Source organism: Euprymna scolopes, chromosome 1, assembly GCF_053919585.1.
Source record: "Euprymna scolopes isolate OS-2025 chromosome 1, ASM5391958v1, whole genome shotgun sequence".
Lineage (NCBI taxonomy): Eukaryota > Metazoa > Mollusca > Cephalopoda > Sepiida > Sepiolidae > Euprymna > Euprymna scolopes.
Window position 1 is genome coordinate 147,971,406 of NC_136482.1, and position 17,599 is coordinate 147,989,004.

At 35.7% G+C, this 17,599-nt stretch overlaps 63 non-coding genes across 63 annotated transcripts; all 63 read left to right on the forward strand.

Annotated features, from left to right (window-relative positions):
- The first annotated feature begins 352 nt into the window (after positions 1 to 352).
- Trnar-ucu (transfer RNA arginine (anticodon UCU)) lies at positions 353 to 425 on the forward strand. The gene has a single exon. It is a non-coding gene; the product is annotated as a tRNA-Arg (tRNA).
- Positions 426 to 605: 180 nt separating this feature from the next.
- On the forward strand, positions 606 to 678 carry Trnar-ucu (transfer RNA arginine (anticodon UCU)). Its single transcript has one exon. It is a non-coding gene; the product is annotated as a tRNA-Arg (tRNA).
- A 179-nt stretch (positions 679 to 857) lies between these two features.
- On the forward strand, positions 858 to 933 carry Trnar-ucu (transfer RNA arginine (anticodon UCU)). Its single transcript has one exon. It is a non-coding gene; the product is annotated as a tRNA-Arg (tRNA).
- Positions 934 to 1,110: 177 nt separating this feature from the next.
- On the forward strand, positions 1,111 to 1,183 carry Trnar-ucu (transfer RNA arginine (anticodon UCU)). The gene has a single exon. It is a non-coding gene; the product is annotated as a tRNA-Arg (tRNA).
- A 180-nt stretch (positions 1,184 to 1,363) lies between these two features.
- Positions 1,364 to 1,436, forward strand: Trnar-ucu (transfer RNA arginine (anticodon UCU)). Its single transcript has one exon. It is a non-coding gene; the product is annotated as a tRNA-Arg (tRNA).
- A 180-nt stretch (positions 1,437 to 1,616) lies between these two features.
- On the forward strand, positions 1,617 to 1,689 carry Trnar-ucu (transfer RNA arginine (anticodon UCU)). The gene has a single exon. It is a non-coding gene; the product is annotated as a tRNA-Arg (tRNA).
- Positions 1,690 to 1,869: 180 nt separating this feature from the next.
- Trnar-ucu (transfer RNA arginine (anticodon UCU)) lies at positions 1,870 to 1,942 on the forward strand. Its single transcript has one exon. It is a non-coding gene; the product is annotated as a tRNA-Arg (tRNA).
- Positions 1,943 to 2,375: 433 nt separating this feature from the next.
- On the forward strand, positions 2,376 to 2,448 carry Trnar-ucu (transfer RNA arginine (anticodon UCU)). Its single transcript has one exon. It is a non-coding gene; the product is annotated as a tRNA-Arg (tRNA).
- Positions 2,449 to 2,628: 180 nt separating this feature from the next.
- Positions 2,629 to 2,701, forward strand: Trnar-ucu (transfer RNA arginine (anticodon UCU)). Its single transcript has one exon. It is a non-coding gene; the product is annotated as a tRNA-Arg (tRNA).
- Positions 2,702 to 2,881: 180 nt separating this feature from the next.
- Positions 2,882 to 2,954, forward strand: Trnar-ucu (transfer RNA arginine (anticodon UCU)). The gene has a single exon. It is a non-coding gene; the product is annotated as a tRNA-Arg (tRNA).
- Positions 2,955 to 3,134: 180 nt separating this feature from the next.
- On the forward strand, positions 3,135 to 3,207 carry Trnar-ucu (transfer RNA arginine (anticodon UCU)). The gene has a single exon. It is a non-coding gene; the product is annotated as a tRNA-Arg (tRNA).
- A 180-nt stretch (positions 3,208 to 3,387) lies between these two features.
- Positions 3,388 to 3,460, forward strand: Trnar-ucu (transfer RNA arginine (anticodon UCU)). Its single transcript has one exon. It is a non-coding gene; the product is annotated as a tRNA-Arg (tRNA).
- Positions 3,461 to 3,639: 179 nt separating this feature from the next.
- Trnar-ucu (transfer RNA arginine (anticodon UCU)) lies at positions 3,640 to 3,712 on the forward strand. The gene has a single exon. It is a non-coding gene; the product is annotated as a tRNA-Arg (tRNA).
- A 180-nt stretch (positions 3,713 to 3,892) lies between these two features.
- Positions 3,893 to 3,965, forward strand: Trnar-ucu (transfer RNA arginine (anticodon UCU)). Its single transcript has one exon. It is a non-coding gene; the product is annotated as a tRNA-Arg (tRNA).
- Positions 3,966 to 4,145: 180 nt separating this feature from the next.
- Positions 4,146 to 4,218, forward strand: Trnar-ucu (transfer RNA arginine (anticodon UCU)). Its single transcript has one exon. It is a non-coding gene; the product is annotated as a tRNA-Arg (tRNA).
- A 180-nt stretch (positions 4,219 to 4,398) lies between these two features.
- On the forward strand, positions 4,399 to 4,471 carry Trnar-ucu (transfer RNA arginine (anticodon UCU)). Its single transcript has one exon. It is a non-coding gene; the product is annotated as a tRNA-Arg (tRNA).
- Positions 4,472 to 4,651: 180 nt separating this feature from the next.
- Trnar-ucu (transfer RNA arginine (anticodon UCU)) lies at positions 4,652 to 4,724 on the forward strand. The gene has a single exon. It is a non-coding gene; the product is annotated as a tRNA-Arg (tRNA).
- A 180-nt stretch (positions 4,725 to 4,904) lies between these two features.
- Trnar-ucu (transfer RNA arginine (anticodon UCU)) lies at positions 4,905 to 4,977 on the forward strand. Its single transcript has one exon. It is a non-coding gene; the product is annotated as a tRNA-Arg (tRNA).
- Positions 4,978 to 5,157: 180 nt separating this feature from the next.
- On the forward strand, positions 5,158 to 5,230 carry Trnar-ucu (transfer RNA arginine (anticodon UCU)). Its single transcript has one exon. It is a non-coding gene; the product is annotated as a tRNA-Arg (tRNA).
- Positions 5,231 to 5,410: 180 nt separating this feature from the next.
- Positions 5,411 to 5,486, forward strand: Trnar-ucu (transfer RNA arginine (anticodon UCU)). Its single transcript has one exon. It is a non-coding gene; the product is annotated as a tRNA-Arg (tRNA).
- Positions 5,487 to 5,663: 177 nt separating this feature from the next.
- Positions 5,664 to 5,736, forward strand: Trnar-ucu (transfer RNA arginine (anticodon UCU)). Its single transcript has one exon. It is a non-coding gene; the product is annotated as a tRNA-Arg (tRNA).
- Positions 5,737 to 5,916: 180 nt separating this feature from the next.
- Trnar-ucu (transfer RNA arginine (anticodon UCU)) lies at positions 5,917 to 5,989 on the forward strand. Its single transcript has one exon. It is a non-coding gene; the product is annotated as a tRNA-Arg (tRNA).
- A 433-nt stretch (positions 5,990 to 6,422) lies between these two features.
- Trnar-ucu (transfer RNA arginine (anticodon UCU)) lies at positions 6,423 to 6,495 on the forward strand. Its single transcript has one exon. It is a non-coding gene; the product is annotated as a tRNA-Arg (tRNA).
- A 180-nt stretch (positions 6,496 to 6,675) lies between these two features.
- On the forward strand, positions 6,676 to 6,748 carry Trnar-ucu (transfer RNA arginine (anticodon UCU)). The gene has a single exon. It is a non-coding gene; the product is annotated as a tRNA-Arg (tRNA).
- A 179-nt stretch (positions 6,749 to 6,927) lies between these two features.
- Positions 6,928 to 7,003, forward strand: Trnar-ucu (transfer RNA arginine (anticodon UCU)). Its single transcript has one exon. It is a non-coding gene; the product is annotated as a tRNA-Arg (tRNA).
- A 177-nt stretch (positions 7,004 to 7,180) lies between these two features.
- On the forward strand, positions 7,181 to 7,253 carry Trnar-ucu (transfer RNA arginine (anticodon UCU)). Its single transcript has one exon. It is a non-coding gene; the product is annotated as a tRNA-Arg (tRNA).
- A 180-nt stretch (positions 7,254 to 7,433) lies between these two features.
- On the forward strand, positions 7,434 to 7,506 carry Trnar-ucu (transfer RNA arginine (anticodon UCU)). The gene has a single exon. It is a non-coding gene; the product is annotated as a tRNA-Arg (tRNA).
- A 180-nt stretch (positions 7,507 to 7,686) lies between these two features.
- Trnar-ucu (transfer RNA arginine (anticodon UCU)) lies at positions 7,687 to 7,759 on the forward strand. Its single transcript has one exon. It is a non-coding gene; the product is annotated as a tRNA-Arg (tRNA).
- Positions 7,760 to 7,939: 180 nt separating this feature from the next.
- Positions 7,940 to 8,012, forward strand: Trnar-ucu (transfer RNA arginine (anticodon UCU)). The gene has a single exon. It is a non-coding gene; the product is annotated as a tRNA-Arg (tRNA).
- A 433-nt stretch (positions 8,013 to 8,445) lies between these two features.
- Positions 8,446 to 8,518, forward strand: Trnar-ucu (transfer RNA arginine (anticodon UCU)). The gene has a single exon. It is a non-coding gene; the product is annotated as a tRNA-Arg (tRNA).
- Positions 8,519 to 8,698: 180 nt separating this feature from the next.
- On the forward strand, positions 8,699 to 8,771 carry Trnar-ucu (transfer RNA arginine (anticodon UCU)). The gene has a single exon. It is a non-coding gene; the product is annotated as a tRNA-Arg (tRNA).
- Positions 8,772 to 8,950: 179 nt separating this feature from the next.
- On the forward strand, positions 8,951 to 9,023 carry Trnar-ucu (transfer RNA arginine (anticodon UCU)). The gene has a single exon. It is a non-coding gene; the product is annotated as a tRNA-Arg (tRNA).
- Positions 9,024 to 9,203: 180 nt separating this feature from the next.
- Positions 9,204 to 9,276, forward strand: Trnar-ucu (transfer RNA arginine (anticodon UCU)). The gene has a single exon. It is a non-coding gene; the product is annotated as a tRNA-Arg (tRNA).
- Positions 9,277 to 9,456: 180 nt separating this feature from the next.
- Trnar-ucu (transfer RNA arginine (anticodon UCU)) lies at positions 9,457 to 9,529 on the forward strand. The gene has a single exon. It is a non-coding gene; the product is annotated as a tRNA-Arg (tRNA).
- A 180-nt stretch (positions 9,530 to 9,709) lies between these two features.
- Positions 9,710 to 9,782, forward strand: Trnar-ucu (transfer RNA arginine (anticodon UCU)). The gene has a single exon. It is a non-coding gene; the product is annotated as a tRNA-Arg (tRNA).
- Positions 9,783 to 9,962: 180 nt separating this feature from the next.
- Trnar-ucu (transfer RNA arginine (anticodon UCU)) lies at positions 9,963 to 10,035 on the forward strand. The gene has a single exon. It is a non-coding gene; the product is annotated as a tRNA-Arg (tRNA).
- A 180-nt stretch (positions 10,036 to 10,215) lies between these two features.
- Positions 10,216 to 10,288, forward strand: Trnar-ucu (transfer RNA arginine (anticodon UCU)). Its single transcript has one exon. It is a non-coding gene; the product is annotated as a tRNA-Arg (tRNA).
- Positions 10,289 to 10,468: 180 nt separating this feature from the next.
- On the forward strand, positions 10,469 to 10,541 carry Trnar-ucu (transfer RNA arginine (anticodon UCU)). Its single transcript has one exon. It is a non-coding gene; the product is annotated as a tRNA-Arg (tRNA).
- A 180-nt stretch (positions 10,542 to 10,721) lies between these two features.
- On the forward strand, positions 10,722 to 10,794 carry Trnar-ucu (transfer RNA arginine (anticodon UCU)). Its single transcript has one exon. It is a non-coding gene; the product is annotated as a tRNA-Arg (tRNA).
- Positions 10,795 to 11,227: 433 nt separating this feature from the next.
- Trnar-ucu (transfer RNA arginine (anticodon UCU)) lies at positions 11,228 to 11,300 on the forward strand. Its single transcript has one exon. It is a non-coding gene; the product is annotated as a tRNA-Arg (tRNA).
- A 180-nt stretch (positions 11,301 to 11,480) lies between these two features.
- On the forward strand, positions 11,481 to 11,553 carry Trnar-ucu (transfer RNA arginine (anticodon UCU)). The gene has a single exon. It is a non-coding gene; the product is annotated as a tRNA-Arg (tRNA).
- Positions 11,554 to 11,733: 180 nt separating this feature from the next.
- On the forward strand, positions 11,734 to 11,806 carry Trnar-ucu (transfer RNA arginine (anticodon UCU)). Its single transcript has one exon. It is a non-coding gene; the product is annotated as a tRNA-Arg (tRNA).
- A 180-nt stretch (positions 11,807 to 11,986) lies between these two features.
- Positions 11,987 to 12,059, forward strand: Trnar-ucu (transfer RNA arginine (anticodon UCU)). The gene has a single exon. It is a non-coding gene; the product is annotated as a tRNA-Arg (tRNA).
- A 180-nt stretch (positions 12,060 to 12,239) lies between these two features.
- On the forward strand, positions 12,240 to 12,312 carry Trnar-ucu (transfer RNA arginine (anticodon UCU)). The gene has a single exon. It is a non-coding gene; the product is annotated as a tRNA-Arg (tRNA).
- Positions 12,313 to 12,492: 180 nt separating this feature from the next.
- Trnar-ucu (transfer RNA arginine (anticodon UCU)) lies at positions 12,493 to 12,565 on the forward strand. The gene has a single exon. It is a non-coding gene; the product is annotated as a tRNA-Arg (tRNA).
- A 180-nt stretch (positions 12,566 to 12,745) lies between these two features.
- Trnar-ucu (transfer RNA arginine (anticodon UCU)) lies at positions 12,746 to 12,818 on the forward strand. Its single transcript has one exon. It is a non-coding gene; the product is annotated as a tRNA-Arg (tRNA).
- A 180-nt stretch (positions 12,819 to 12,998) lies between these two features.
- Trnar-ucu (transfer RNA arginine (anticodon UCU)) lies at positions 12,999 to 13,071 on the forward strand. Its single transcript has one exon. It is a non-coding gene; the product is annotated as a tRNA-Arg (tRNA).
- Positions 13,072 to 13,251: 180 nt separating this feature from the next.
- On the forward strand, positions 13,252 to 13,324 carry Trnar-ucu (transfer RNA arginine (anticodon UCU)). Its single transcript has one exon. It is a non-coding gene; the product is annotated as a tRNA-Arg (tRNA).
- A 325-nt stretch (positions 13,325 to 13,649) lies between these two features.
- On the forward strand, positions 13,650 to 13,722 carry Trnar-ucu (transfer RNA arginine (anticodon UCU)). The gene has a single exon. It is a non-coding gene; the product is annotated as a tRNA-Arg (tRNA).
- A 180-nt stretch (positions 13,723 to 13,902) lies between these two features.
- On the forward strand, positions 13,903 to 13,975 carry Trnar-ucu (transfer RNA arginine (anticodon UCU)). The gene has a single exon. It is a non-coding gene; the product is annotated as a tRNA-Arg (tRNA).
- A 180-nt stretch (positions 13,976 to 14,155) lies between these two features.
- Trnar-ucu (transfer RNA arginine (anticodon UCU)) lies at positions 14,156 to 14,228 on the forward strand. Its single transcript has one exon. It is a non-coding gene; the product is annotated as a tRNA-Arg (tRNA).
- Positions 14,229 to 14,408: 180 nt separating this feature from the next.
- Positions 14,409 to 14,481, forward strand: Trnar-ucu (transfer RNA arginine (anticodon UCU)). The gene has a single exon. It is a non-coding gene; the product is annotated as a tRNA-Arg (tRNA).
- A 180-nt stretch (positions 14,482 to 14,661) lies between these two features.
- Trnar-ucu (transfer RNA arginine (anticodon UCU)) lies at positions 14,662 to 14,734 on the forward strand. Its single transcript has one exon. It is a non-coding gene; the product is annotated as a tRNA-Arg (tRNA).
- A 180-nt stretch (positions 14,735 to 14,914) lies between these two features.
- On the forward strand, positions 14,915 to 14,987 carry Trnar-ucu (transfer RNA arginine (anticodon UCU)). The gene has a single exon. It is a non-coding gene; the product is annotated as a tRNA-Arg (tRNA).
- Positions 14,988 to 15,167: 180 nt separating this feature from the next.
- On the forward strand, positions 15,168 to 15,240 carry Trnar-ucu (transfer RNA arginine (anticodon UCU)). The gene has a single exon. It is a non-coding gene; the product is annotated as a tRNA-Arg (tRNA).
- Positions 15,241 to 15,420: 180 nt separating this feature from the next.
- On the forward strand, positions 15,421 to 15,493 carry Trnar-ucu (transfer RNA arginine (anticodon UCU)). The gene has a single exon. It is a non-coding gene; the product is annotated as a tRNA-Arg (tRNA).
- Positions 15,494 to 15,673: 180 nt separating this feature from the next.
- Positions 15,674 to 15,746, forward strand: Trnar-ucu (transfer RNA arginine (anticodon UCU)). Its single transcript has one exon. It is a non-coding gene; the product is annotated as a tRNA-Arg (tRNA).
- A 433-nt stretch (positions 15,747 to 16,179) lies between these two features.
- Positions 16,180 to 16,252, forward strand: Trnar-ucu (transfer RNA arginine (anticodon UCU)). Its single transcript has one exon. It is a non-coding gene; the product is annotated as a tRNA-Arg (tRNA).
- Positions 16,253 to 16,432: 180 nt separating this feature from the next.
- On the forward strand, positions 16,433 to 16,505 carry Trnar-ucu (transfer RNA arginine (anticodon UCU)). Its single transcript has one exon. It is a non-coding gene; the product is annotated as a tRNA-Arg (tRNA).
- Positions 16,506 to 16,685: 180 nt separating this feature from the next.
- On the forward strand, positions 16,686 to 16,758 carry Trnar-ucu (transfer RNA arginine (anticodon UCU)). The gene has a single exon. It is a non-coding gene; the product is annotated as a tRNA-Arg (tRNA).
- Positions 16,759 to 16,938: 180 nt separating this feature from the next.
- On the forward strand, positions 16,939 to 17,011 carry Trnar-ccu (transfer RNA arginine (anticodon CCU)). The gene has a single exon. It is a non-coding gene; the product is annotated as a tRNA-Arg (tRNA).
- Positions 17,012 to 17,191: 180 nt separating this feature from the next.
- On the forward strand, positions 17,192 to 17,264 carry Trnar-ucu (transfer RNA arginine (anticodon UCU)). The gene has a single exon. It is a non-coding gene; the product is annotated as a tRNA-Arg (tRNA).
- Positions 17,265 to 17,444: 180 nt separating this feature from the next.
- Trnar-ucu (transfer RNA arginine (anticodon UCU)) lies at positions 17,445 to 17,517 on the forward strand. The gene has a single exon. It is a non-coding gene; the product is annotated as a tRNA-Arg (tRNA).
- The last annotated feature ends 82 nt before the right edge of the window (positions 17,518 to 17,599 follow it).

Below are 17,599 nucleotides of genomic sequence, written 5' to 3' on the forward strand. Positions count from 1 at the left end.
GATGTAGTTGTGTTTTTTATAATTACACATGAAGTTTTATAAGATAATGAAATGATGTAAACAAATATTTGAGATAGTTCCTCACAACCGCAATAGTAAGTCTCTGTAGCAACGCAGATAGCGCGCTGGACTTCTAATCCAGAGGCCGTGGGTTCGAATCCCACCAGAGATGACTTTGTAATGTTTTCTTTTGAAAATAGTGTATTTACTAGAAAGAAATATAAAAGAAAAGTAACTGATGGTGTGAAAATTGGATGTAGTTGTGTTTTTTATAATTACGCATGAAGTTTTATAAGATAATGAAATGATGTAAAGAAAAATTTGAGATAGTTCCTCACAACCGCAAGAGTAAGTCTCTGTAGCGCAGCCGATAGCGCGCTGGACTTCTAATCCAGAGGCCGTGGGTTCGAATCCCACCAGAGATGAGTTTGTAATGTTTTCTTTTGAAAATAGTGTATTTACTAGAAAGAAATATAAAAGAAAAGTAACTGGTGGTATGAAAATTCGATCTAGTTGTGTTTTTTATAATTACGCATGAAGTTTTATAAGATAATGAAATGATGTAAAGAAAAATTTGAGATAGTTCCTCACAACCGCAAGAGTAAGTCTCTGTAGCGCAGCGGATAGCGCGCTGGACTTCTAATCCAGAGGCCGTGGGTTCGAATCCCACCAGAGATGATTTGTAATGTTTTCTTTTGAAAATAGTGTATTTACTAGAAAGAAATATAAAAGAAAAGTAACTGATGGTGTGAAAATTGGATGTAGTTGTGTTTTTTATAATTACGCATGAAGTTTTATAAGATAATGAAATGATGTACAGAAAAATTTGAGATAGTTCCTCACAACCGCAAGAGTAAGACTCTGTAGCGCAGCGGATAGCGCGCTGGACTTCTAATCCAGAGGCCGTGGGTTCGAATCCCACCAGAGATGACTTTGTAATGTTTTCTTTTGAAGATGATGTATTTACTAGAAAGAAATATAAAAGAAAAGTAACTGGTGGTGTGAAAATTGGATGTAGTTGTGTTTTTTATAATTACGCATGAAGTTTTATAAGATAATGAAATGATGTACAGAAAAATTTGAGATAGTTCCTCACAACCGCAAGAGTAAGTCTCTGTAGCGCAGCGGATAGCGCGCTGGACTTCTAATCCAGAGTCCGTGGGTTCGAATCCCACCAGAGATGACTTTGTAATGTTTTCTTTTGAAAATAGTGTATTTACTAGAAAGAAATATAAAAGAAAAGTAACTGGTGGTGTGACAATTGAATGTAGTTGTGTTTTTTATAATTACGCATGAAGTTTTATAAGATAATGAAATGATGTACAGAAAAATTTGAGATAGTTCCTCACAACCGCAAGAGTAAGTCTCTGTAGCGCAGCGGATAGCGCGCTGGACTTCTAATCCAGAGGCCGTGGGTTCGAATCCCACCAGAGATGACTTTGTAATGTTTTCTTTGGAAAATAGTGTATTTACTAGAAAGAAATATAAAAGAAAAGTAACTGGTGGTGTGAAAATTGGATGTAGTTGTGTTTTTTATAATTACGCATGAAGTTTTATAAGATAATGAAATGATGTACAGAAAAATTTGAGATAGTTCCTCACAACCGCAAGTGTAAGTCTCTGTAGCGCAGCGGATAGCGCGCTGGACTTCTAATCCAGAGGCCGTGGGTTCGAATCCCATCAGAGATGACGTTGTAATGTTTTCTTTTGAAAATAGTGTATTTACTAGAAAGAAATATAAAAGAAAAGTAACTGGTGGTGTGAAAATTGGATGTAGTTGTGTTTTTTATAATTACGCATGAAGTTTTATAAGATAATGAAATGATGTAAAGAAAAATTTGAGATAGTTCCTCACAACCGCAAGAGTAAGTCTCTGTAGCGCAGCGGATAGCGCGCTGGACTTCTAACCCAGAGGCCGTGGGTTCGAATCCCACCAGAGATGAGTTTGTAGTGTTTTGTTTTGAAAATAGTGTATTTACTAGAAAGAAATATAAAAGAAAAGTAACTGGTGGTGTGAAAATTGGATGTAGTTGTGTTTTTTATAATTACACATGAAGTTTTATAAGATAATGAAATGATGTAAACAAATATTTGAGATAGTTCCTCACAACCGCAATAGTAAGTCTCTGTAGCAACGCAGATAGCGCGCTGGACTTCTAATCCAGAGGCCGTGGGTTCGAATCCCACCAGAGATGACTTTGTAATGTTTTCTTTTGAAAATAGTGTATTTACTAGAAAGAAATATAAAAGAAAAGTAACTGGTGGTGTGACAATTGAATGTAGTTGTGTTTTTTATAATTACGCATGAAGTTTTATAAGATAATGAAATGATGTACAGAAAAATTTGAGATAGTTCCTCACAACCGCAAGAGTAAGTCTCTGTAGCGCAGCGGATAGCGCGCTGGACTTCTAATCCAGAGGCCGTGGGTTCGAATCCCACCAGAGATGACTTTGTAATGTTTTCTTTGGAAAATAGTGTATTTACTAGAAAGAAATATAAAAGAAAAGTAACTGGTGGTGTGAAAATTGGATGTAGTTGTGTTTTTTATAATTACGCATGAAGTTTTATAAGATAATGAAATGATGTACAGAAAAATTTGAGATAGTTCCTCACAACCGCAAGAGTAAGTCTCTGTAGCGCAGCGGATAGCGCGCTGGACTTCTAATCCAGAGGCCGTGGGTTCGAATCCCACCAGAGATGACGTTGTAATGTTTTCTTTTGAAAATAGTGTATTTACTAGAAAGAAATATAAAAGAAAAGTAACTGGTGGTGTGAAAATTGGATGTAGTTGTGTTTTTTATAATTACGCATGAAGTTTTATAAGATAATGAAATGATGTAAAGAAAAATTTGAGATAGTTCCTCACAACCGCAAGAGTAAGTCTCTGTAGCGCAGCGGATAGCGCGCTGGACTTCTAACCCAGAGGCCGTGGGTTCGAATCCCACCAGAGATGACTTTGTAATGTTTTCTTTTGAAAATAGTGTATTTACTAGAAAGAAATATGAAAGAAAAGTAACTGGTGGTGTGAAAATTGGATGTAGTTGTGTTTTTAATAATTACGCATGAAGTTTTATAAGATAATGAAATGATGTAAAGAAAAATTTGAGATAGTTCCTCACAATATCAAGAGTTTGTCTCTGTAGCGCAGCGGATAGCGCGCTGGACTTCTAATCCAGAGGCCGTGGGTTCGAATCCCACCAGAGATGACTTTGTAATGTTTTCTTTTGAAAATAGTGTATTTACTAGAAAGAAATATAAAAGAAAAGTAACTGGTGGTGTGACAATTGGATGTAGTTGTGTTTTTTATAATTACGCATGAAGTTTTATAAGATAATGAAATGATTTAAAGAAAAATTTGAGATAGTTCCTCACAATATCAAGAGTTAGTCTCTGTAGCGCAGCGGATAGCGCGCTGGACTTCTAATCCAGCGGCCGTGGGTTCGAATCCCACCAGAGATGATTTGTAATTTTTTCTTTTGAAAATAGTGTATTTACTAGAAAGAAATATAAAAGAAAAGTAACTGGTGGTGGGAAAATTGGATGTAGTTGTGTTTTTTATAATTACGCATGAAGTTTTATAAGATAATGAAATGATTTAAAGAAAAATTTGAGATAGTTCCTCACAATATCAAGAGTTAGTCTCTGTAGCGCAGCGGATAGCGCGCTGGACTTCTAATCCAGAGGCCGTGGGTTCGAATCCCACCAGAGATGACTTTGTAATGTTTTCTTTTGAAAATAGTGTATTTAATAGAAAGAAATATAAAAGAAAAGTAACTGGTGGTGTGAAAATTGGATGTAGTTGTGTTTTTTATAATTACGCATGAAGTTTTATAAGATAATGAAATGATTTAAAGAAAAATTTGAGATAGCTCCTCACAACCGCAAGAGTAAGTCTCTGTAGCGCAGCGGATAGCGCGCTGGACTTCTAATCCAGAGGCCGTGGGTTCGAATCCCACCAGTGATGACTTTGTAATGTTTTCTTTTGAAAATAATGTATTTACTAGAAAGAAATATAAAAGAAAAGTAACTGGTGGTGTGAAAATTGCATGTAGTTGTGTTTTTTATAATTACGCATGAAGTTTTATAAGATAATGAAATGATTTAAAGAAAAATTTGAGATAGTTCCTCACAGTATCAAGAGTTAGTCTCTGTAGCGCAGCGGATAGCGCGCTGGACTTCTAATCCAGAGGCCGTGGGTTCGAATCCCACCAGAGATGACTTTGTAATGTTTTCTTTTGAAAATAATGTATTTACTAGAAAGAAATATAAAAGAAAAGTAACTGGTGGTGTGAAAATTGGATGTAGTTGTGTTTTTTATAATTACGCATGAAGTTTTATAAGATAATGAAATGATTTAAAGAAAAATTTGAGATAGTTCCTCACAATATCAAGAGTTAGTCTCTGTAGCGCAGCGGATAGCGCGCTGGACTTCTAATCCAGAGGCCGTGGGTTCGAATCCCACCAGAGATGACTTTGTAATGTTTTCTTTTGAAAATAGTGTATTTACTAGAAAGAAATATAAAAGAAAAGTAACTGGTGGTGTGAAAATTGGATGTAGTTGTGTTTTTTATAATTACGCATGAAGTTTTATAAGATAATGAAATGATTTAAAGAAAAATTTGAGATAGTTCCTCACAATATCAAGAGTTAGTCTCTGTAGCGCAGCGGATAGCGCGCTGGACTTCTAATCCAGAGGCCGTGGGTTCGAATCCCACCAGAGATGACTTTGTAATGTTTTCTTTTGAAAATAGTGTATTTACTAGAAAGAAATATAAAAGAAAAGTAACTGGTGGTGTGAAAATTGAATGTAGTTGTGTTTTTTATAATTACGCATGAAGTTTTATAAGATAATGAAATGATGTACAGAAAAATTTGAGATAGTTCCTCACAACCGCAAGAGTAAGTCTCTGTAGCGCAGCGGATAGCGCGCTGGACTTCTAATCCAGAAGCCGTGGGTTCGAATCCCACCAGAGATGACTTTGTAATGTTTTCTTTTGAAGATGATGTATTTACTAGAAAGAAATATAAAAGAAAAGTAACTGGTGGTGTGACAATTGAATGTAGTTGTGTTTTTTATAATTACGCATGAAGTTTTATAAGATAATGAAATGATGTACAGAAAAATTTGAGATAGTTCCTCACAACCGCAAGAGTAAGTCTCTGTAGCGCAGCGGATAGCGCGCTGGACTTCTAATCCAGAGGCCGTGGGTTCGAATCCCACCAGAGATGACTTTGTAATGTTTTCTTTTGAAAATAGTGTATTTACTAGAAAGAAATATAAAAGAAAAGTAACTGGTGGTGTGAAAATTGAATGTAGTTGTGTTTTTTATAATTACGCATGAAGTTTTATAAGATAATGAAATGATGTACAGAAAAATTTGAGATAGTTCCTCACAACCGCAAGTGTAAGACTCTGTAGCGCAGCGGATAGCGCGCTGGACTTCTAATCCAGAGGCCGTGGGTTCGAATCCCACCAGAGATGACTTTGTAATGTTTTCTTTTGAAGATGATGTATTTACTAGAAAGAAATATAAAAGAAAAGTAACTGGTGGTGTGAAAATTGGATGTAGTTGTGTTTTTTATAATTACGCATGAAGTTTTATAAGATAATGAAATGATGTACAGAAAAATTTGAGATAGTTCCTCACAACCGCAAGAGTAAGTCTCTGTAGCGCAGCGGATAGCGCGCTGGACTTCTAATCCAGAGGCCGTGGGTTCGAATCCCATCAGAGATGACGTTGTAATGTTTTCTTTTGAAAATAGTGTATTTACTAGAAAGAAATATAAAAGAAAAGTAACTGGTGGTGTGAAAATTGGATGTAGTTGTGTTTTTTATAATTACGCATGAAGTTTTATAAGATAATGAAATGATGTAAAGAAAAATTTGAGATAGTTCCTCACAACCGCAAGAGTAAGTCTCTGTAGCGCAGCGGATAGCGCGCTGGACTTCTAACCCAGAGGCCGTGGGTTCGAATCCCACCAGAGATGAGTTTGTAGTGTTTTGTTTTGAAAATAGTGTATTTACTAGAAAGAAATATAAAAGAAAAGTAACTGGTGGTGTGAAAATTGGATGTAGTTGTGTTTTTTATAATTACACATGAAGTTTTATAAGATAATGAAATGATGTAAACAAATATTTGAGATAGTTCCTCACAACCGCAATAGTAAGTCTCTGTAGCAACGCAGATAGCGCGCTGGACTTCTAATCCAGAGGCCGTGGGTTCGAATCCCACCAGAGATGACTTTGTAATGCTTTCTTTTGAAAATAGTGTATTTACTAGAAAGAAATATAAAAGAAAAGTAACTGATGGTGTGAAAATTGGATGTAGTTGTGTTTTTTATAATTACGCATGAAGTTTTATAAGATAATGAAATGATGTAAAGAAAAATTTGAGATAGTTCCTCACAACCGCAAGAGTAAGTCTCTGTAGCGCAGCCGATAGCGCGCTGGACTTCTAATCCAGAGGCCGTGGGTTCGAATCCCACCAGAGATGAGTTTGTAATGTTTTCTTTTGAAAATAGTGTATTTACTAGAAAGAAATATAAAAGAAAAGTAACTGGTGGTATGAAAATTCGATCTAGTTGTGTTTTTTATAATTACGCATGAAGTTTTATAAGATAATGAAATGATGTAAAGAAAAATTTGAGATAGTTCCTCACAACCGCAAGAGTAAGTCTCTGTAGCGCAGCGGATAGCGCGCTGAACTTCTAATCCAGAGGCCGTGGGTTCGAATCCCACCAGAGATGATTTGTAATGTTTTCTTTTGAAAATAGTGTATTTACTAGAAAGAAATATAAAAGAAAAGTAACTGATGGTGTGAAAATTGGATGTAGTTGTGTTTTTTATAATTACGCATGAAGTTTTATAAGATAATGAAATGATGTACAGAAAAATTTGAGATAGTTCCTCACAACCGCAAGAGTAAGACTCTGTAGCGCAGCGGATAGCGCGCTGGACTTCTAATCCAGAGGCCGTGGGTTCGAATCCCACCAGAGATGACTTTGTAATGTTTTCTTTTGAAGATGATGTATTTACTAGAAAGAAATATAAAAGAAAAGTAACTGGTGGTGTGAAAATTGGATGTAGTTGTGTTTTTTATAATTACGCATGAAGTTTTATAAGATAATGAAATGATGTACAGAAAAATTTGAGATAGTTCCTCACAACCGCAAGAGTAAGTCTCTGTAGCGCAGCGGATAGCGCGCTGGACTTCTAATCCAGAGTCCGTGGGTTCGAATCCCACCAGAGATGACTTTGTAATGTTTTCTTTTGAAAATAGTGTATTTACTAGAAAGAAATATAAAAGAAAAGTAACTGGTGGTGTGACAATTGAATGTAGTTGTGTTTTTTATAATTACGCATGAAGTTTTATAAGATAATGAAATGATGTACAGAAAAATTTGAGATAGTTCCTCACAACCGCAAGAGTAAGTCTCTGTAGCGCAGCTGATAGCGCGCTGGACTTCTAATCCAGAGGCCGTGGGTTCGAATCCCACCAGAGATGACTTTGTAATGTTTTCTTTGGAAAATAGTGTATTTACTAGAAAGAAATATAAAAGAAAAGTAACTGGTGGTGTGAAAATTGGATGTAGTTGTGTTTTTTATAATTACGCATGAAGTTTTATAAGATAATGAAATGATGTACAGAAAAATTTGAGATAGTTCCTCACAACCGCAAGAGTAAGTCTCTGTAGCGCAGCGGATAGCGCGCTGGACTTCTAATCCAGAGGCCGTGGGTTCGAATCCCATCAGAGATGACGTTGTAATGTTTTCTTTTGAAAATAGTGTATTTACTAGAAAGAAATATAAAAGAAAAGTAACTGGTGGTGTGAAAATTGGATGTAGTTGTGTTTTTTATAATTACGCATGAAGTTTTATAAGATAATGAAATGATGTAAAGAAAAATTTGAGATAGTTCCTCACAACCGCAAGAGTAAGTCTCTGTAGCGCAGCGGATAGCGCGCTGGACTTCTAACCCAGAGGCCGTGGGTTCGAATCCCACCAGAGATGAGTTTGTAGTGTTTTGTTTTGAAAATAGTGTATTTACTAGAAAGAAATATAAAAGAAAAGTAACTGGTGGTGTGAAAATTGGATGTAGTTGTGTTTTTTATAATTACACATGAAGTTTTATAAGATAATGAAATGATGTAAACAAATATTTGAGATAGTTCCTCACAACCGCAATAGTAAGTCTCTGTAGCAACGCAGATAGCGCGCTGGACTTCTAATCCAGAGGCCGTGGGTTCGAATCCCACCAGAGATGACTTTGTAATGTTTTCTTTTGAAAATAGTGTATTTACTAGAAAGAAATATAAAAGAAAAGTAACTGATGGTGTGAAAATTGGATGTAGTTGTGTTTTTTATAATTACGCATGAAGTTTTATAAGATAATGAAATGATGTAAAGAAAAATTTGAGATAGTTCCTCACCACCGCAAGAGTAAGTCTCTGTAGCGCAGCCGATAGCGCGCTGGACTTCTAATCCAGAGGCCGTGGGTTCGAATCCCACCAGAGATGAGTTTGTAATGTTTTCTTTTGAAAATAGTGTATTTACTAGAAAGAAATATAAAAGAAAAGTAACTGGTGGTATGAAAATTCGATCTAGTTGTGTTTTTTATAATTACGCATGAAGTTTTATAAGATAATGAAATGATGTAAAGAAAAATTTGAGATAGTTCCTCACAACCGCAAGAGTAAGTCTCTGTAGCGCAGCGGATAGCGCGCTGGACTTCTAATCCAGAGGCCGTGGGTTCGAATCCCACCAGAGATGATTTGTAATGTTTTCTTTTGAAAATAGTGTATTTACTAGAAAGAAATATAAAAGAAAAGTAACTGGTGGTGTGACAATTGGATGTAGTTGTGTTTTTAATAATTACGCATGAAGTTTTATAAGATAATGAAATGATTTAAAGAAAAATTTGAGATAGTTCCTCACAATATCAAGAGTTAGTCTCTGTAGCGCAGCGGATAGCGCGCTGGACTTCTAATCCAGAGGCCGTGGGTTCGAATCCCACCAGAGATGACTTTGTAATGTTTTCTTTTGAAAATAGTGTATTTACTAGAAAGAAATATGAAAGAAAAGTAACTGGTGGTGTGAAAATTGGATGTAGTTGTGTTTTTAATAATTACGCATGAAGTTTTATAAGATAATGAAATGATGTAAAGAAAAATTTGAGATAGTTCCTCACAATATCAAGAGTTTGTCTCTGTAGCGCAGCGGATAGCGCGCTGGACTTCTAATCCAGAGGCCGTGGGTTCGAATCCCACCAGAGATGACTTTGTAATGTTTTCTTTTGAAAATAGTGTATTTACTAGAAAGAAATATAAAAGAAAAGTAACTGGTGGTGTGACAATTGGATGTAGTTGTGTTTTTTATAATTACGCATGAAGTTTTATAAGATAATGAAATGATTTAAAGAAAAATTTGAGATAGTTCCTCACAATATCAAGCGTTAGTCTCTGTAGCGCAGCGGATAGCGCGCTGGACTTCTAATCCAGCGGCCGTGGGTTCGAATCCCACCAGAGATGACTTTGTAATTTTTTCTTTTGAAAATAGTGTATTTACTAGAAAGAAATATAAAAGAAAAGTAACTGGTGGTGGGAAAATTGGATGTAGTTGTGTTTTTTATAATTACGCATGAAGTTTTATAAGATAATGAAATGATTTAAAGAAAAATTTGAGATAGTTCCTCACAATATCAAGAGTTAGTCTCTGTAGCGCAGCGGATAGCGCGCTGGACTTCTAATCCAGAGGCCGTGGGTTCGAATCCCACCAGAGATGACTTTGTAATGTTTTCTTTTGAAAATAGTGTATTTAATAGAAAGAAATATAAAAGAAAAGTAACTGGTGGTGTGAAAATTGGATGTAGTTGTGTTTTTTATAATTACGCATGAAGTTTTATAAGATAATGAAATGATTTAAAGAAAAATTTGAGATAGTTCCTCACAACCGCAAGAGTAAGTCTCTGTAGCGCAGCGGATAGCGCGCTGGACTTCTAATCCAGAGGCCGTGGGTTCGAATCCCACCAGTGATGACTTTGTAATGTTTTCTTTTGAAAATAATGTATTTACTAGAAAGAAATATAAAAGAAAAGTAACTGGTGGTGTGAAAATTGCATGTAGTTGTGTTTTTTATAATTACGCATGAAGTTTTATAAGATAATGAAATGATTTAAAGAAAAATTTGAGATAGTTCCTCACAATATCAAGAGTTAGTCTCTGTAGCGCAGCGGATAGCGCGCTGGACTTCTAATCCAGAGGCCGTGGGTTCGAATCCCACCAGAGATGACTTTGTAATGTTTTCTTTTGAAAATAATGTATTTACTAGAAAGAAATATAAAAGAAAAGTAACTGGTGGTGTGAAAATTGGATGTAGTTGTGTTTTTTATAATTACGCATGAAGTTTTATAAGATAATGAAATGATTTAAAGAAAAATTTGAGATAGTTCCTCACAATATCAAGAGTTAGTCTCTGTAGCGCAGCGGATAGCGCGCTGGACTTCTAATCCAGAGGCCGTGGGTTCGAATCCCACCAGAGATGACTTTGTAATGTTTTCTTTTGAAAATAGTGTATTTACTAGAAAGAAATATAAAAGAAAAGTAACTGGTGGTGTGAAAATTGGATGTAGTTGTGTTTTTTATAATTACGCATGAAGTTTTATAAGATAATGAAATGATTTAAAGAAAAATTTGAGATAGTTCCTCACAATATCAAGAGTTAGTCTCTGTAGCGCAGCGGATAGCGCGCTGGACTTCTAATCCAGAGGCCGTGGGTTCGAATCCCACCAGAGATGACTTTGTAATGTTTTCTTTTGAAAATAGTGTATTTACTAGAAAGAAATATAAAAGAAAAGTAACTGGTGGTGTGAAAATTGGATGTAGTTGTGTTTTTTATAATTACGCATGAAGTTTTATAAGATAATGAAATGATGTAAAGAAAAATTTGAGATAGTTCCTAACAATATCAAGAGTAAGTCTGTGTAGCGCAGCGGATAGCGCGCTGGACTTCTAACTACGAGGCCCTGGGTTCGAATCCCACCAGAAATGACTTTGTAATGTTTTCTTTTGAAAATAGTGTATTTACTAGAAAGAAATATAAAAGAAAAGTAACTGGTGGTGTGAAAATTGGATGTAGTTGTGTTTTTTATAATTACGCATGAAGTTTTATAAGATAATGAAATGATGTAAAGAAAAATTTGATATAGTTCCTCACAACCGCAGGAGTAAGTCTCTGTCGCGCAGCGGATAGCGCGCTGGACTTCTAATCCAGAGGCCGTGGGTTCGAATCCCACCAGAGATGACTTTGTAATGTTTTCTTTTGAAAATAGTGTATTTACTAGAAAAAAATATAAAAGAAAAGTAACTGGTGGTGTGAAAATTGCATGTAGTTGTGTTTTTTATAATTACGCATAAAGTTTTATAAGATAATGAAATGATGTACAGAAAAATTTGAGATAGTTCCTCACAACCGCAAGAGTAAGTCTCTGTAGCGCAGCGGATAGCGCGCTGGACTTCTAATCCAGAGGCCGTGGGTTCGAATCCCACCAGAGATGACTTTGTAATGTTTTCTTTTGAAGATGATGTATTTTCTAGAAAGAAATATAAAAGAAAAGAAACTGGTGGTGTGACAATTGAATGTAGTTGTGTTTTTTATAATTACGCATGAAGTTTTATAAGATAATGAAATGATGTAAAGAAAAATTTGAGATAGTTCCTCACAACCGCAAGAGTAAGTCTCTGTAGCGCAGCGGATAGCGCGCTGGACTTCTAATCCAGAGGCCGTGGGTTCGAATCCCACCAGAGATGACTTTGTAATGTTTTCTTTTGAAGATGATGTATTTTCTAGAAAGAAATATAAAAGAAAAGTAACTGGTGGTGTGACAATTGAATGTAGTTGTGTTTTTTATAATTACGCATGAAGTTTTATAAGATAATGAAATGATGTACAGAAAAATTTGAGATAGTTCCTCACACCCGCAAGAGTAAGTCTCTGTAGCGCAGCGGATAGCGCGCTGGACTTCTAATCCAGAGGCCGTGGGTTCGAATCCCACCAGAGATGACTTTGTAATGTTTTCTTTTGAAGATGATGTATTTTGTAGAAAGAAATATAAAAGAAAAGTAACTGGTGGTGTGACAATTGAATGTAGTTGTGTTTTTTATAATTACGCATGAAGTTTTATAAGATAATGAAATGATGTACAGAAAAATTTGAGATAGTTCCTCACAACCGCAAGAGTAAGTCTCTGTAGCGCAGCGGATAGCGCGCTGGACTTCTAATCCAGAGGCCGTGGGTTCGAATCCCACCAGAGATGACTTTGTAATGTTTTCTTTTGAAGATGATGTATTTTCTAGAAAGAAATATAAAAGAAAAGTAACTGGTGGTGTGACAATTGAATGTAGTTGTGTTTTTTATAATTACGCATGAAGTTTTATAAGATAATGAAATGATGTACAGAAAAATTTGAGATAGTTCCTCACAACCGCAAGAGTAAGTCTCTGTAGCGCAGCGGATAGCGCGCTGGACTTCTAATCCAGAGGCCGTGGGTTCGAATCCCACCATAGATGACTTTGTAATGTTTTCTTTTGAAGATGATGTATTTTCTAGAAAGAAATATAAAAGAAAAGTAACTGGTGGTGTGACAATTGAATGTAGTTGTGTTTTTTATAATTACGCATGAAGTTTTATAAGATAATGAAATGATGTACAGAAAAATTTGAGATAGTTCCTCACAACCGCAAGAGTAAGTCTCTGTAGCGCAGCGGATAGCGCGCTGGACTTCTAATCCAGAGGACGTGGGTTCGAATCCCACCAGAGATGACTTTGTAATGTTTTCTTTTGAAAATAGTGTATTTACTAGAAAGAAATATAAAAGAAAAGTAACTGGTGGTGTGAAAATTGCATGTAGTTGTGTTTTTTATAATTACGCATGAAGTTTTATAAGATAATGAAATGATGTACAGAAAAATTTGAGATAGTTCCTCACAACAGCAAGAGTAATTCTCTGTAGCGCAGCGGATAGCGCGCTGGACTTCTAATCCAGAGGCCGTGGGTTCGAATCCCACCAGAGATGACTTTGTAATGTTTTCTTTTGAAAATAGTGTATTTACTAGAAAGAAATATAAAAGAAAAGTAACTGGTGGTGTGAAAATTGGATGTAGTTGTGTTTTTTATAATTACGCATGAAGTTTTATAAGATAATGAAATGATTTAAAGAAAAATTTGAGATAGTTCCTCACAATATCAAGAGTTAGTCTCTGTAGCGCAGCGGATAGCGCGCTGGACTTCTAATCCAGAGGCCGTGGGTTCGAATCCCACCAGAGATGACTTTGTAATGTTTTCTTTTGAAAATAGTGTATTTACTAGAAAGAAATATAAAAGAAAAGTAACTGGTGGTGTGAAAATTGGATGTAGTTGTGTTTTTTATAATTACGCATGAAGTTTTATAAGATAATGAAATGATGTAAAGAAAAATTTGAGATAGTTCCTCACAACCGCAAGAGTAAGTCTCTGTAGCGCAGCGGATAGCGCTGGGCTTCTAATCTAAAATTGGATGTAGTTGTGTTTTTTATAATTACGCATGAAGTTTTATAAGATAATGAAATGATGTACAGAAAAATTTGAGATAGTTCCTCACAACTGTAAGAGTAAGTCTCTGTAGCGCAGCGGATAGCGCGCTGGACTTCTAATCCAGAGGCCGTGGGTTCGAATCCCACCAGAGATGACTTTGTAATGTTTTCTTTTGAAAATAGTGTATTTACTAGAAAGAAATATAAAAGAAAAGTAACTGGTGGTGTGAAAATTGCATGTAGTTGTGTTTTTTATAATTACGCATGAACTTTTATAAGATAATGAAATGATGTACAGAAAAATTTGAGATAGTTCCTCACAACCGCAAGAGTAAGTCTCTGTAGCGCAACGGATAGCGCGCTGGACTTCTTATCCAGAGGCCGTGGGTTCGAATCCCACCAGAGATGACTTTGTAATGTTTTCTTTTGAAAATAGTGTATTTACTAGAAAGAAATATAAAAGAAAAGTAACTGGTGGTGTGAAAATTGGATGTAGTTGTGTTTTTTATAATTACGCATGAAGTTTTATAAGATAATGAAATGATGTACAGAAAAATTTGAGATAGTTCCTCACAATATCAAGAGTAAGTCTCTGTAGCGCAGCGGATAGCGCGCTGGACTTCTAATCCAGAGGCCGTGGGTTCGAATCCCACCAGAGATGACTTTGTAATGTTTTCTTTTGAAGATGATGTATTTTCTAGAAAGAAATATAAAAGAAAAGTAACTGGTGGTGTGACAATTGAATGTAGTTGTGTTTTTTATAATTACGCATGAAGTTTTATAAGATAATGAAATGATGTACAGAAAAATTTGAGATAGTTCCTCACACCCGCAAGAGTAAGTCTCTGTAGCGCAGCGGATAGCGCGCTGGACTTCTAATCCAGAGGCCGTGGGTTCGAATCCCACCAGAGATGACTTTGTAATGTTTTCTTTTGAAGATGATGTATTTTGTAGAAAGAAATATAAAAGAAAAGTAACTGGTGGTGTGACAATTGAATGTAGTTGTGTTTTTTATAATTACGCATGAAGTTTTATAAGATAATGAAATGATGTACAGAAAAATTTGAGATAGTTCCTCACAACCGCAAGAGTAAGTCTCTGTAGCGCAGCGGATAGCGCGCTGGACTTCTAATCCAGAGGCCGTGGGTTCGAATCCCACCAGAGATGACTTTGTAATGTTTTCTTTTGAAGATGATGTATTTTCTAGAAAGAAATATAAAAGAAAAGTAACTGGTGGTGTGACAATTGAATGTAGTTGTGTTTTTTATAATTACGCATGAAGTTTTATAAGATAATGAAATGATGTACAGAAAAATTTGAGATAGTTCCTCACAACCGCAAGAGTAAGTCTCTGTAGCGCAGCGGATAGCGCGCTGGACTTCTAATCCAGAGGCCGTGGGTTCGAATCCCACCATAGATGACTTTGTAATGTTTTCTTTTGAAGATGATGTATTTTCTAGAAAGAAATATAAAAGAAAAGTAACTGGTGGTGTGACAATTGAATGTAGTTGTGTTTTTTATAATTACGCATGAAGTTTTATAAGATAATGAAATGATGTACAGAAAAATTTGAGATAGTTCCTCACAACCGCAAGAGTAAGTCTCTGTAGCGCAGCGGATAGCGCGCTGGACTTCTAATCCAGAGGCCGTGGGTTCGAATCCCACCAGAGATGACTTTGTAATGTTTTCTTTTGAAAATAGTGTATTTACTAGAAAGAAATATAAAAGAAAAGTAACTGGTGGTGTGAAAATTGCATGTAGTTGTGTTTTTTATAATTACGCATGAAGTTTTATAAGATAATAAAATGATGTACAGAAAAATTTGAGATAGTTCCTCACAACAGCAAGAGTAAGTCTCTGTAGCGCAGCGGATAGCGCGCTGGACTTCTAATCCAGAGGCCGTGGGTTCGAATCCCACCAGAGATGACTTTGTAATGTTTTCTTTTGAAAATAGTGTATTTACTAGAAAGAAATATAAAAGAAAAGTAACTGGTGGTGTGAAAATTGGATGTAGTTGTGTTTTTTATAATTACGCATGAAGTTTTATAAGATAATGAAATGATTTAAAGAAAAATTTGAGATAGTTCCTCACAATATCAAGAGTTAGTCTCTGTAGCGCAGCGGATAGCGCGCTGGACTTCTAATCCAGAGGCCGTGGGTTCGAATCCCACCAGAGATGACTTTGTAATGTTTTCTTTTGAAAATAGTGTATTTACTAGAAAGAAATATAAAAGAAAAGTAACTGGTGGTGTGAAAATTGGATGTAGTTGTGTTTTTTATAATTACGCATGAAGTTTTATAAGATAATGAAATGATGTAAAGAAAAATTTGAGATAGTTCCTAACAATATCAAGAGTAAGTCTCTGTAGCGCAGCGGATAGCGCGCTGGACTTCTAACTACGAGGCCCTGGGTTCGAATCCCACCAGAAATGACTTTGTAATGTTTTCTTGTGAAAATAGTGTATTTACTAGAAAGAAATATAAAAGAAAAGTAACTGGTGGTGTGAAAATTGGATGTAGTTGTGTTTTTTATAATTACGCATGAAGTTTTATAAGATAATGAAATGATGTAAAGAAAAATTTGAGATAGTTCCTCACAACCGCAGGAGTAAGTCTCTGTCGCGCAGCGGATAGCGCGCTGGGCTTCTAATCCAGAGGCCGTGGGTTCGAATCTCACCAGAGATGACTTTGTAATGTTTTCTTTTGAAAATAGTGTATTTACTAGAAAGAAATATAAAAGAAAAGTAACTGGTGGTGTGAAAATTGCATGTAGTTGTGTTTTTTATAATTACGCATGAAGTTTTATAAGATAATGAAATGATGTACAGAAAAATTTGAGATAGTTCCTCACAACTGTAAGAGTAAGTCTCTGTAGCGCAGCGGATAGCGCGCTGGACTTCTAATCCAGAGGCCGTGGGTTCGAATCCCACCAGAGATGACTTTGTAATGTTTTCTTTTGAAAATAGTGTATTTACTAGAAAGAAATATAAAAGAAAAGTAACTGGTGGTGTGAAAATTGCATGTAGTTGTGTTTTTTATAATTACGCATGAACTTTTATAAGATAATGAAATGATGTACAGAAAAATTTGAGATAGTTCCTCACAACCGCAAGAGTAAGTCTCTGTAGCGCAACGGATAGCGCGCTGGACTTCTAATCCAGAGGCCGTGGGTTCGAATCCCACCAGAGATGACTTTGTAATGTTTTCTTTTGAAAATAGTGTATTTACTAGAAAGAAATATAAAAGAAAAGTAACTGGTGGTGTGAAAATTGGATGTAGTTGTGTTTTTTATAATTACGCATGAAGTTTTATAAGATAATGAAATGATGTACAGAAAAATTTGAGATAGTTCCTCTCAATATCAAGAGTAAGTCTCTGTAGCGCAGCGGATAGCGCGCTGGACTCCTAATCCAGAGACCGTGGGTTCGAATCCCACCAGAGATGACTTTGTAATGTTTTCTTTTGAAGATGATGTATTTTCTAGAAAGAAATATAAAAGAAAAGTAACTGGTGGTGTGACAATTGAATGTAGTTGTGTTTTTTATAATTACGCATGAACTTTTATAAGATAATGAAATGATGTACAGAAAAATTTGAGATAGTTCCTCACAACCGCAAGAGTAAGTCTCTGTAGCGCAGCGGATAGCGCGCTGGACTTCTAATCCAGAGGCCGTGAGTTCGAATCCCACCAGAGATGACTTTGTAATCTTTTCTTTTGAAGATGATGTATTTTGTAGAAAGAAATATAAAAGAAAAGTAACTGGTGGTGTGACAATTGAATGTAGTTGTGTTTTTTATAATTACGCATGAAGTTTTATAAGATAATGAAATGATGTACAGAAAAATTTGAGATAGTTCCTCACAACCGCAAGAGTAAGTCTCTGTAGCGCAGCGGATAGCGCGCTGGACTTCTAATCCAGAGGCCGTGGGTTCGAATCCCACCAGAGATGACTTTGTAATGTTTTCTTTTGAAAATAGTGTATTTACTAGAAAGAAATATAAAAGAAAAGTAACTGGTGGTGTGAAAATTGC